This window comes from Oryzias latipes, chromosome 1 (genome assembly GCF_002234675.1).
Source record: "Oryzias latipes chromosome 1, ASM223467v1".
Taxonomy (NCBI): domain Eukaryota; kingdom Metazoa; phylum Chordata; class Actinopteri; order Beloniformes; family Adrianichthyidae; genus Oryzias; species Oryzias latipes.
The window spans coordinates 32,748,366-32,762,312 of record NC_019859.2 but is presented as its reverse complement, the minus strand read 5'-3'; the positions used below and the strand labels follow the sequence as shown (position 1 = coordinate 32,762,312).

General features: G+C 38.3%; 2 long non-coding RNA genes across 4 annotated transcripts; one reads left to right on the top strand and one right to left on the bottom strand.

Annotated features, from left to right (window-relative positions):
• Nucleotides 1–754: 754 nt before the first annotated feature.
• LOC105358724 lies at nt 755–4,305 on the bottom strand. Of its 3 annotated transcripts, none has more exons than XR_912270.3 (3): nt 3,121–4,305; nt 2,256–2,346; nt 755–2,016 (listed from the first exon to the last, which is right to left on the bottom strand). It is a non-coding gene; the product is annotated as an uncharacterized LOC105358724 (long non-coding RNA). The 3 variants fall into 3 exon arrangements; XR_002874277.1 differs by having other exon boundaries at nt 2,261–2,346; XR_002289557.2 differs by lacking the exon at nt 3,121–4,305 and having other exon boundaries at nt 2,261–3,114.
• Nucleotides 4,306–4,509: 204 nt separating this feature from the next.
• On the top strand, nt 4,510–5,437 carry LOC105357370. Its single transcript, XR_911327.3, has 3 exons — nt 4,510–4,686; nt 4,889–4,983; nt 5,075–5,437. It is a non-coding gene; the product is annotated as an uncharacterized LOC105357370 (long non-coding RNA).
• Nucleotides 5,438–13,947: the final 8,510 nt, after the last annotated feature.

The following is a 13,947-nucleotide window of genomic DNA, read 5'->3' as shown; positions in this document are numbered from 1 at the left end:
TAAATAGGTACATTTATTTCTCATTTATATTTTGCAGTTTTAGTTTACATAATGATGATGTTTTGCACAGTTCCATCTCAGCCGACAGTTTCTTCTGCTCTCAAAAAGTATTAAAAAGTATTGGAGTAATAAAAAAAAAACAGTGTCTGCATAATGAAATATGACCTTATGCAAATATACAATCAAACAATAAATCTCTCATAAATATATAAAAAGATCATGAAATTGTGAAAAACCTGCACACAGATTTTAAACGAGCCAATATATTATTATTCTGCTATAGATATTTTATTGGCTTTATCATTGATTATTGTACAATAATAATTCTTGTTTTTTATCTGCAGAAGAAACTTCTGTCACCACATCTACTGTTGAAAGGGAAACATTTGACTGTTTTCTTTTAACTGTTTGCTTTTATTGTAGCTCTGTATGGAAGAGGAACAGACTGGATCCAAAATTCGCCCAAACTTAAATCCAGTTGATCCAGCTGAATGACCAACCACACTCTCTGATCCAGTAAGAATGGATTTGGTGCAAAGAGGTCCTTTTCAGACCGATAAAGACTTTCCAAACAGGTTGGCAGTGGATTTTGTTGTGGAGAATGCTGTCACCTTGTGGATGAAATGTGCAAAAGCTGCAGGGTTGTTTTTTACACAATCACAGCCACTCAAGAGATTGAATTATTTGAATTATCGGTTTTCTTTCGTCTTAATCACAAATGTAACTTTACCAAAAAGGTTGTATTTCTTTTCTGTTTTGGGCGAATAAATTGGCTCGTCCGCACTTACATTTAAGCTCAACTCTTGAGATTTTTCAAAGGTCAAATGTAGAGAAAGTCTTATTTATGAACAAATCTGCTACTAAGTGGATCCCTTTAGAGCCCCATTGTTTAAATGTATCATGTGATAGTAATTTATAAGCTTGATTGTTGGTCAACGGCATTTGTACTGAACAAAAATTCCATTTAAAATGTTTTCTTATATGGGACCAAATTTTTAGGGACTGAGATACAACTGGGTTCTGGCATTTAAATTTAGAAAGATCTGATGTACAATATAGCAGTGACTTTGCTGTGTTTGGGAAGAAAGCTCGATTTTCCAACCGTTCCCAGTCAGGTCTGGTTTTTCCGTCCCAGAAGGACATACATCAAATATTACATGACCAATAATACAGACTAAACCTAGGCAGTCCTAATCCTCCCAGGAATTTTGGTCTTTGCAAAAAAACTTTTTTAATTCTGGGTGTTTTTTTATTCCAAATAAATGATGAGACAAGAGAATCGATTTTTTTTTAAAAAACTTTTAATGAATTATAATAGGGATGCATTGGAAAAGGAATAAATATTTTGGCAATACGTTCATTCTAACTATATTTACACGACCAGCTAATGAGATGGGTACATTACCTAGACGCTTAAATTGTTTGTCTGTTTGTTGGTAAAGATTCAGAAAATTTTGTTTAAAAAGTCCAGATATATCTTTGTTATGTTATGTCACAGAGTTTAGTATTAAAAACCTCCATAGATTTAAATCTGTGTGGGTTCTGAGGTGTCTGACATGACATGGCACAATGATAGAATAGCTAATTCTGATCCTTGAGTTAAAATGTATGTGTTTATGGTAAAGGAGCAACCATAAACTTGGGAACTTTTGATTTGCTCCTCAACCTTATTAGGAAGTCAGACTCCAGACAGAGGATTTAAATAAAGGCCTCCCCATTCTACTTCAGGCTTTCCCCAGGACAACAGATTGGAGCACAAGATGGAAGATCTTACCATTATTCACGAAAGAAATTTAGACGGGACAACTTTTACCCCTTCATTTTTTTCTGCAGATCTTAAGGACCTCCAAGGTTTTGGTTCACCTGAACCTGGCTCAGGGAAGAGGTGTTTTTGCCTCTGTGGAGGACAATACCTGTGCTGTGAAGGCATCAATAGAAACCTAACCAGTTTCCAAGATGAAAAGATGATAGAAGATGTCACATCTTCAACTGAAGGCACTCCAACAGCAGACAAACCTGCGAAGATTGACAAAGGCGTGCAGACAGAAAGTGAGGAAAAATTCACTTTGAAGACAAAAAACCAGAGACCACTTTCAATAAACCATAACATGCAACCCAACCAGGTAATGTATTGTTTTTTTTTTACTTTTCAAGCAATTTTGATTCATTATTCTTTAATGAATAATTAATGCAATTACACATGAAATTTCCCTAACATCTTTTACAGATGGAAATCTATGGGGAACATGCGGTACCTTACAGTCATGTTGGAGTCATTTATATCGGCAGTTCTTCTGATGAGGACGACGATGACATGAAGGAAGATGGCGCTGATGTGGACCGGACCTCCCCCCCAGAATGACATGTTATTTTCGTTACTTTTCAAGCCACATATAAGCTCTTTATAAAAGTAATAGCAATCATTAATTGTAATCAATATATATGTAACCAACGTAGTTCGACACGTGTGCATCGCATAAGAAAATGTAGAAAAATATTATATCATCATCTTTGAGTTGTCTTTACATTTTAAGAAAAGTTTTAATCTCTATTTTTGATATATCTGGTAAGTGGCTCCTTATATCACTTAGCTAAATGTGACACGAGTGTACTTCATAGATATTCTTCAAGGTAAAATGTCTATATTTGTGAGTAATTACACTATCAAGAACTATTGCTTCTGAAATTTGTTTGATGTATCTGTGGTACTTGGAGTCGTACATTCGTTTTTAATTTGATTTAATCTGACACTGCATATTTTCAAGAAATGTATCCTTGATTATGATTATACTGTATTACAATAAAAAATCTGTGACCTAGATCGGTTTGAGTTCACCTGGGTTTTTTGTGTGTTCGGACTCATTGTCTGCATCCTGTTATTATTTAATAGCGTTCACAATTTTACATTCTTTTAAGAATCTGAACGAAAGAATGTTACCTAAAAGATCATTTTATATTAAAATCCATAAAATCATTCTTGCTGCATCAGATGCAAATTCTATTAAAGATGGTAATTCCTGTTGGTTTTTTTTTTCTCTTCAATAAAATTTAGAACACTGATTACGCAAATGACAGTGTTTAGTAAAAGCAACAAGCCCACATATGACCGGGAAAACTCACCGTTTTGTAACAAAGCCATGTAAACACGTGAAGCTTGTAAACATTAAATCTCAAGGTTACAAAAGTCCTGAAAATCTGTGTCCGAATTCCCTCCCTAATCGATAACTATAACGGCATACAGTGCTGCACAATTTAGTGTTTATAGTTTTTAAAAGCAATTAAATGCGTGCGTGGTAGACCGGATAGCTTCTGATTTCCGGTTCCTGCAGCTTGACAAGAAAAACAGAATGGTGCAATACTGCCACCACCTGGTGTGGAGGTATTGCACCAACTGCTCCTGTTAAAACTGATTTTCCAAAAAGCGAGCTGAGACACAACTTTTTATTTTTTGAAAGCAAAAACAAACAACAAAAAAAGAAAGCAATAAATAAATAAAAGGTATTTAATAATAATCTAAAGTCTTACAGTTGCAACAGGTTTTTTTTTTTAAAAAAAAGAAAGACATAAAACATAATCAAAAGTCCCAGCTAAAAAGAAAAAGTCGCTGTAAAGTTTACTTACCTTGACTCATGCCTTGCTGGAGTGAAAAATGGTTGAAAGAAAAAAAAAAAAACAACAAGGAAAAAAACATATCAACTCCATTGTTTTATTGAGTTTCACAGGCAAGTCAAGTAACACAAGCAACAGTGAAAAGACAAAAGCATTTTTTTTTTACAAAAGAAACAACAATATTTCACACACTCAAAGCGTCACAGGAACAGGCTGGACTGCGAATAGTAGTCGCAAACTCCACAGCGCGAGGGGTATGAAAATAAATTTAAAAAAAAATTGATACCCCCCCCCCCCCCCTCCCTCTCCACCCCCTGGTGGTCTTGGGGTGTAAGGAAAATGAAGAGAGGATGGAAAGAGAAAAAAAAAATAAAGTATTGTCTCGTGGGGTCACTTATGCCCGTTAAAACAGCGGAGGGAATGGGTTTCGTGCTAGCCACCGAGAAATGCATCGTGGGGTCACTTATGCCCTGTAACACAGCGGAGAGGATGGAAAGAGAAAAAAAAAAATAAAGTATTGTCTCGTGGGGTCACTTATGCCCGTTTAAACAGCGGAGGGAATGGGTTTCGTGCTGGCCACCGAGAAATGCATCGTGGGGTCACTTATGCCCTGTAACACAGCGGAAGGAGTTACATTTTTTGCAGGGGGGTCATGCAGACCCCAAAGCACATGCCAACCTAAGCGAGCGGAAGGGTTATATTATTTATTTGCTTTTACTTTCTTGATATTATATTTGGCCTTGATTCATCTTTAAGCCTTGACAATATTACAAAGAAATACACCTAGATCATTTCAAATATTCATTGAGGAGTTCCTTAGCCAATGTTTAACTTTTGTAAGCCCACATTTCATTAATGCGCATAAATATATTTCAATACAGAATTAGATAGCTAATGTTGTTAATTTTATTTGAAATTCTTATTTCTACAACAGCTAGGTTTCAAAATGAGGGATGGCAATATTTCCGTGGAAGTCTTTATTACGTCTCTACAACCACTGCAAACTGGCAGGCCAGTAGAAACTACTGTACTTCTAAGGGAGCAGACCTGGTGGTCATCAATGACGCTGCTGAAAACGTGAGAACATGAATGTTTCAGTTAGAACTCTGCTAACCATTAACCTCTGATATATATGGAAATACATGATGACAACATTCATTTAATAAATGATAGAAAACGAGATCCAACAAAAATAAAGATTTTATTTTGAAACACTGAAATTGAAACAACTCTAAATCTTTATTCCTAAACTAATAACTCAAATGTCTTCATAAAAAAGAATTTCGCCAGAGGATTTAAACGCAAGGCCTGGATTGGACTGTACAAATCAGGATCCACATGGAAATGGGTGGATGGACGTATCCTGACATCTAGGTATAAGCAGTTTGATTATTTAAAATTGTTCCTTAAATAAGAGAAATGAGTGTTTAAAAGAATATCATTCTGTTTTTGACTGTGTTTTCAGTGTCAGCTATTGGGGTCCAACAGAACCTAACAATCTTAGAAACCGTGAAGATCGTGTGGAAATAGGGATCTACAACAGCTTCAACAGCTGGAATGATGAACCAGGGACCACTATTAACTACTGGATCTGTGAAAAGAAAGTTGTTTAGTGAAAACACTGAGAACTTTCTGATGCTTCAGTAACATTAGCTTGATATTTGTTGAGGTTAAAACCTTGATGCAGATCATCTGCTGTCCTTTCTGCTTCACTTTTCAGACATAATGAAAACATTAATCTGTGGGTATAATGGGGTTGATTAAGGAATTTAATCTTTTACTGCTACTGCATACTATTCTGTGGCTCAATAAAGCATCGCAAAATGAATTCAGTGTGTTTCATTACTTCAGTAGCAGTTTTACTTTTCACAGACTGAGGCAGTAGATTGGTCTGTTGGACTTAGACTACAGTGGTCCTTGTCTGTCGCAGGAGTTACATTATAAAAATGACCTGTGATAGGTGAAATCTGCAAGGTAGATTCCAGATGTCCTAAGGCTGTAAAACTAATCACTACATACTTCATACACTTTTCTCAGACTGAATCGAACATTTTTATAATCTTGTTTAAAAACTCCCAAAGTTCAAAACTTCATAGAAAATTAAGTCAACAGTCATGAATACAATGGGTAACTGCAAAACTTAACTGAACAAACTATGTTAAACTGGACATTGCTGCCCCTAGACCTTTTTTTTAATTTTTTTTAAAGCTTTTCTTGTTATTAAAGAGACTGTTTCATAATCCTGAGTAGATAGTCTGTTTGTTCTCATAGAGTGACAGAAATACCTTGTGACCCAGTTCCCCTCCATGTCACTTCTTTAGCGGCACATTCAAGTCAAATTCACAGTCTTTGTTCTCATGGTTGGAGACACTGTTTCCATGGGCTATTACACAGAGCAGTTCTAGAACCAGTTGAAACTGTTTCTCAAAGCAATAAATAAATACTAAAAAATAAAAGCAGACATTTTCAATTTTCAAATATCCTCTCTCTCTCTCTCCATTTTGCTCTCTGGATCTAACACCTCAACTCACTTCACCTGTACGTTTGTCTTTTTAAACCTCTTCTGTTGTAGACCAGGGGTCCCTAACGCAGTACCCGCAGGTGCAGGGCGGCCCACAAGGCATGCCCTACAGCTATCACAGATCACAATGGAATTCAATATAATTTTAAAACGTTTAATTCATGTTGGGGACAAATAAGGAGTACAGCGGTTCACGACGGATCCTTGTGCGCATCTTGAGTGTGCATCTCGTGTGTGCATCAAAGAATGCAAAGAATGTTACAGTAGATTGTGGGTCATGATAGATAAATCAACAAAGAATAAAAATATAATTTAAAGAAACATCCGTCTGTGAATCATCATCCTCAGCGTCCGTCCCCCCCCGGACCCCCCTGTATAAATTATAACAGTGGATGAAGTGTATTTTCACCCTCTAACACTCTGTTTGCAGTTGGTTAAAAAATCTGTAATCCAATTGCACAGTGTGGTGTTAAGTCCAAGATGGTGTAGCTTGGCTCGAAGCTTGAACGGCCGAATAATATTAAAGGCTGAACTGTAGTCCACAAAAATAAATTGTTCATAGGTGCTCTTATGCTCCAGATGCACCAGCAACCAATGGGGCACAATGGCAATGGCATCCTCAGTTGCACTGTTCCTTAATGTAAATTGATGTGTGTCAAGTGATGGTGGTATTGCAGCTTTGATGTGTGTGATAACCAGTTTTTTTAGGCACTTGATGGGATGGAAGTGAGTGCCACTCTGGTCTGTAGTCATTTAGACACATTTAGACATTTGATTGCTTAGGAATGGGACTATGGTAGCATGGTGGGGACCCATGCTACATGTTGAAGATAGTGGTGAAAATGTCAGTCAGCTCCACTTCACACTCCTTCAGCACCCGGCCCAGTACGCCATCTGGCACGCCTGCCTTCCTGGCGTTGATATTTTCCAGAACACAGCTCACCTTATGTGTGCTCAGGTATATGGGCAGTGAAATCATTCAGACTCTCCCAGTGAGGAGCAGCAGGTGGACCCGACTGTGGCAGGAGAAAGCCGTTGCTTCTCTGTACCCCTTGTGCTATCATAGGCACTTTAACGTTGGGTGTTGGGTCATCTAGACCCACTAGAGTCTAGTGGGTCTCAAACTCAATTTACCTGGGGTTTGGGTTAGGGTATGCTTCGCGAAACTCGAGCCCAGCTATGTCAGCCTTGCGGCCTTGTGACATAGAAGGGGGGGGGCACTCTCACTTCTGTTCAGTCGAGACAACGGACATCATACAGGTACCATGTGGATGAGGATGGCGTTTACTAAGTGTGGTGTGGTCTAAGGTCCTAGGGTAGTCCCAACTGTGAGAAGATAGTGGTATACGTTCCTTAAAAGACCTGGGTCAGAACTAGGATACATAGCAGGATGAGGAGTCTACTAAGGGTAGTTAGGGGAAAATATAGAAGGGGGGGGGAGGGGGAGAGAAAGAGTAATGTTTTGAAATGAGAAATGGAAGAGCAGTTTGGTATACTATCAAAATACGGCGCAAAGGGATAAACCCTGTGAGTCTGGTAGACTAAACACAGTGTGGTGTTAAAAGATAGATTCTGTAAGTATATAGTATGGATGCCGTGGAACGGACCAGTCCGATCCAGTTTTTTGTGTGTGGTGTGGTGTGGGGTGTGGAGGAGATTTTGTAAACCTAAAAAGTGAAATGCAAAGGGACACCTAACCCTAGCTGAGGGAGGGCCGCAACTTCAACGCACACACACACAACTTGTGAGTGTCTGAGAGCCAGTAAATTTGTATGGAACATGTACTATACTATTAACTATACTCTATTATTAACTGTTTTTATGCACAAAATGTACTCATAAAACTCAAATAAAATACGTAAACAAAAAAATCAATAAGTAAAGAAATCAGTAATAAATTTCTGTTTAATTAGTCTTCTATATCTACTGTTTTCTAATTTAAATGTCCCTATTAACACAGTTCAGTTAACACTGTTGAATTATAACTAACACTAAAGAAGACTCTAATTCTACAGTTCTGTAAATCCATCAATGGTTCTTCTGAACACGGTTCTCTTGTCTTCTTACTGATGGACACTTGGCAGCACTTCCTCTCAAACAGCTGAGACCCTCGGTGTGGATGAAGATGACTGTCAATAAATCTGGACTGAACTTGGACTGATTGAAATTTAAGGTGGAGACGTCAGAGAGGATGTGCTCCCAATTTTGAATCTGTGTTGATTTTTTTTTTTTAAGTTTACTTTTTAAAACACAAATTAGTAAAGGAGAAACAAAATTCAGTAACCATTTTTGGATTTTCTTTCTTATGACTTTTTGCACATTTAAACTCCACAAGTTATTGTAGACCAGCCGGTCAGCCACTCCTATATTTTTATAAAAAACAGATGGAAATTCATCTTGGCAACACCAAATACTAGGTGCAGCCAAGATGCACAATGAGCGTGTTTAAAATCACCCAGGTGGATGAAACGCTGCACAGGTCACCCGGTGAGAGACGTATGATTTTGCTCCAACATCACCTGTCAATCATCACAAAAATATCACCAGAAAGGGGCGGGATCAAGGCCCCAACCTGAGCAAACGCAGCTGGATACTTCGTACTCCACTAACTGCAAACTGCAATGACTACAAAACAATGCATTATGGGAAATGTCTCTTGACGGTTTTTGTAGTCGAGTGATCAATTAAAATAATTTAAAATAGATATTGATTAATAAAAGGCTACACACATTACAAAATATTAAAATAATTCTAAAAGATAACACAGATAATACTAAGGGGGAGAGGCACATTAAAACTAAATTAAATGTTAACGACAACTCCAACTTCCTGTTCTCCTTCAGTCTCGCTGCAGCTTCGCCTCAGTTTCATCCCCCCCCGCAAGGGGGGAGATGAAACTCAAGCAGATAAACACTCAAGCAGATAAACATAAATACATAAATAAATTAATGCTTCATGTTTATACATGTTTTTCTTTGTCATTACTGTTGTGTAAATCATTGATTATAATTACGTAAAATAATTATGGCCCGCAGCAGCAGTCACTGACTGCAAGGACCATATTGTTTTCGCAGTTGGAGCGACGACTTCGCCGCCTTTCAGCGAGAATTTGAACCCCGCCGCATGCTCGAAAAGTCACCAAAATGTGCACACACCAGGGATAAATTGCAAATGAATTTTCCACAAAGTCAACGTCACCCCCCCGAAGACGATGACATCACGGCCAGCGATCCCGTCAAAAAAATGAATAGGCCGAAAATCGCATATGGGGCCGAACAAAATGTACTTCAAAATACAGCCGCGAAACCAAGACACACGTGTCGGGGATATCCCAAAGATGTTTTGAAATCATTATGGGACGGCCACACGACCTACGGCTTGGCGGCCATTTTGTGGCGAACTCTGAGAATTGGCGATTTTCGTGTTTTCCCACAATATGGGGAAAAGACACTTTTGTTTGAACGATTTTCACGCAATTGCACACACTTGCTGCCAGCTCCAGTCTACAAACACCCCAGAAGTGTCGTTGACCTTTGACCTTGGGAAAAGGCCGCCATCTGGAATTTTCTCAAAAAAGCACCTTTAGCACCAGATACAAACGAAAACTCGTCGTTGGAATTTTCATCAATCGTCTCGTAACTTTTCGGGCACCAACGGCCAGCTACTCTGGACAAAATGTTGGAATTAGAAGTTGTAGATTTTTAACGGCGTGCGCGTGGCGAGCTAGCAAATTGGCGCACTGTTATAACTCCTATGTTTTTCAATGGACTACTGTGAAATTTGAATGCATGCAATAATGCCTGAAACTGCATACATTGAAAAACACTGGATATGGTCATATAAGGAATGTGGGCGTGGTTAGCATAAAACCACTGTTGCAAAGGACGACAAAAAGTTTACTTTTACTGATTTGTCCGAAACTGACGTCAATCTGTTCGTCCTCCCGAGGGGACCAAAATATAAAATGGTTGCTATGGAGATAAAATCAACAGAAAAGCCGCCATTTTGGAAAAACAGCGTTTTTTATCAACTTATGACATATAGCTCTCACCAATGGAGGAATGTGTTTTTCTGAGTCAGTTGATGATGCTGATCCCTATGCTAGCACTTTTAGCCACATTAGCTTAGTTAGCATAATTAGCATTTTAGGTAATGTGTTTTTCTGAGTCAGTTGATGATGCTGATCGCTATGCTAGCACTTTTAGCCACATTAGCATAGCTAGCATAGTTAGCATTATTAGCAAATGCCGATTTGACTAGCCTTTATCAAAAGTGGGCAGTGAGGGCGGTGAGGGCGGCTGTGGTGCGTAGAGTTGGGCTCGGAAGGCGGGTTGCGTCTGCGGGCCATACAACGCCGCTTGCGGCTTTAATTACTATTAATATTTGAGCAATCAATTCATGGTGTAAAAATAACTACTCCTTTTGTCTTTTGGGAAATTTGCAGTGAACAGGTCCTGTGTAGCCCTTCGCACTACTCAGACCCATCCAGTGTATTCGCTCCATTGTAAAGCTTCTTAAAGCCTTACTTGCTCCTATAGGACATCTACTGGACGCACACATTTTAATCAGTAGGAATTTGACGTATCTGGTATTTTGCAGAAAGCCTGGTAATATTGCAGTGTTCTTTGTATGTTACTGGCAAAATGTTGACCATTTACAATAAGGTTAGATGGGGTATAGATAATGATTATATTTTTGTAACATTGAGATATACCAGTGATTATTCTTTAGGGAGGTGGTCCTCAATTTCTTTTAGGCCATGAACTGGTTTAATGTCAGACAATATTTTCACAGACCACTCTGAGGCTGAAGTCGGCGTCTTATTTGAATTTATATAGGCATCCAGATTCTCTGAAATTTTGTGGGGAAGGTTTATCTTTGTCATTTCTCGTCATTTTTATCTTGTGTCCTAAGTTGTGCACTTTTGGTCTATGTCTGTCACCTGTGTTGTCTCTTGTTGCACTTCCTGTTTTATTTAGAAACATTAACTATCCTCTTGTTTCAGACCTGTTCCTTCCTGCCCTTCTGTTCCCCTACAGGTGTGACTGTGTAATCTTCCCTGATTGTTTCCACCTGTGTTTCCCTTCCTCGTGTCTTAAATAGTCTGAGTCTCCCCTTGTCCTGGCGCCAGGTTGTTTGTTTAAATTCACGAGCCATAGCTAAAGCCCTGTGTTCTATCCTGACAATCTTCATCCTTTTTAAAATATCTGCAGCTGATGTGAATTGTACTGGGGGAGTCTAAAGCAGGTAAAACGCAAGAAAACACACTCAGGCGTATAAGTAAACAAACAAATAAAAGTGACCACAATTAAAATTCAGCTAAAAGCTCTCCTAAATAAAAATGTCTTAACTTGAGTTTTAAAACACCCGACTGAGTCCGTCTGGCGTAGAGACAGTGGGAGGTCATTCCAATGTCGAGGAGCGACTGCCTGACAGGCGAGGTCTCCCCTAGTTTTAAAACGAGTATTTGGAACACATAAAAGATTCTTATCAGTGTTAGGGTTAGGATAGTTTGGGTTTTGTCTGTGCAAGGCTCTAAAAACTAAAATCCAGAGTCTTAAAATATTGTCTAAATATAACAGAATGCCAATGTAGCAATAAAAGCAGAGGGGTGGCATGACCTTGCTTATTACCAATTGGAGATGTGAGACTTATTGTTAAAACAGGTAAAAAGAGACTTGCAGCAGACTAAACGAGAAGAGATAAAAACATGGATGATCGGCTCAAAATCAGCCTTAGATAAAACAGCCTTCAGTTTAGCCACGTTCCTCAGGTGATAAAAAAGGTTTTTAACTAGGAGAAATAGATTAGTCAAACCAGACCAATGGGATGCATTTGGACGCGTTGGGTCACATAGTTCGGGAGCTATTGAAAAAAATGGCCAGAATTCACATAAGAGCCTCTGACAAATTAAAGTTAAATGTTCATTATCCATAATTGCAAAACACAGTGGTGTGTCTGATGTTTTAATGTCAGTGTCACTATTCGGGATGCATTTGGGCTCGTTGGGTTAATTATTGAAAAAAAAAATGGCCAGAATTCAAATGGATACCTCTGACAATTTAATATAAAAATTCATTTAAAAGATTCAGCAAAAGAAATTGCAAGATAGAGTGCTGTGTCTTACGTTGGGATGACAGTGTCACAATTCAGCATACTTTTCATCTCTTTGGGTCACATGGGAGCCTTTGAAAAAATTCTAGAATTTATATGCAGAACAATGAAATGTTAGTATAAAAATTCACATAGAACTTGTATCATGTATGATGGCAAAATAAAAGGATCGGGCGCCAGTGACACTTTTCGGCACACATTTTCTACTGTTTGTTCACGTGGTTGGGTAGCTATTGAAAAAAATTGCCAGAATTTATCTGACAATTTAATATAAAAATTATAATAATAATATTCATTATCTATAATTGCAAACCACAGTGGTGGGTCTGTTGTTGGTATGTCTGCGATACAAATCTGCATATATTTGGAATCCTAAGGTCACATGGTTTGGGAAGTATTGAAGGGAATCCAGTATATTAACTTCAAACCATTTTTTTAATAAACACATGGCAAAATGTATTAGATCCTCTGAACACTACCTGATCAAAAGTTATTTTTGTGTAATCCATTACTTTTTGCAAAGAAGTTAGTCCACCGCCATATCATGCATTTGTTCATTTATTGACAGTCTCTAAGAGACACCGCCATGCTGAATGTACATTGTATATCCAACTTGAAACTAACTTCACTGTGGCCCCACGGTTCCTCATCCTCCCCTGTGCTAAACACGAACCCTTTTAAATCTCTCCCACTTTCTGACCCATTTTTCAAGTTTTCCTGCTCTTAAGTCTCTCTCTTATAGGCTGTCTGTCCTAAACCATCCACATTTAGCTTTTAGCTCACGATTTGCTCTCTTGTTTTTTTCCCATTTTAGTATGAATAGTCACCGCTTTTTGCCAAACCTTCACAAATTTCTCACTCTCTCCAAACTTTCTTTATGCTTCTCGATAACCATTTTCTGTGGCATATTTGCAGTTTGTCATATGTAGAATATAATGTTCCTTTGGGGATATTTTTGTCTGGTCCTTCTATAATATTCTTTTTAATTTACTGGTAATGTTTAAAATGTAACATTTTCAGTGGAATAGCAGTAGCAAATACTCATACACACACCTACAGTGCCCTCTAGTGGCTATTAGTGGGTTGTTGTCATGGTTCTATTGAAAAAGCAGCAAATAATAAATAACACTAGAAATGCACTTAACCCTTGTGCTATCCTAGGCACTTTAACATTGGAAGTTGGGTCATCTAGACCCCACGAAACAGTGCGCTGAACCTTTTTTCTTCAATGATTTGTTATTTTCAGTGGTTTCCACATGAAATCCTCTTCACCTTTATCCACCTTTGTAGGGAGAACACATCAATGTAAGGGTGGGGTCATAGAATATAGCACAAGGGTTAAAATATATATAAAAAAAACAAGTATCCAGGGGCTATGTGGTATTGTAGAATAGTTGCTAATGGGAGGAAAGATCTGTGAAAGCGCTCTTTGAGGGTCTTTCAGTTTCTGACTGAAGGGACTGCTCAGTGCACACACAACTAGCAGAGAATGACGATGAAGAGTTAGTTGACCCTCTTCCTGCTCCAGTCATTGCATGTCGCACACATGCCTGCAGACCTTCAGACATTCTCCACATTTATTTCACAGTTGGAAAATATCCTATCAGTCAACCACTTGACTGTTGGGAAGAAACAAAACAGTTTACCTCCACTTTTATGACAAATAGTTGCTAACTATAACTACAGACTGTTTGTTGCTTGTA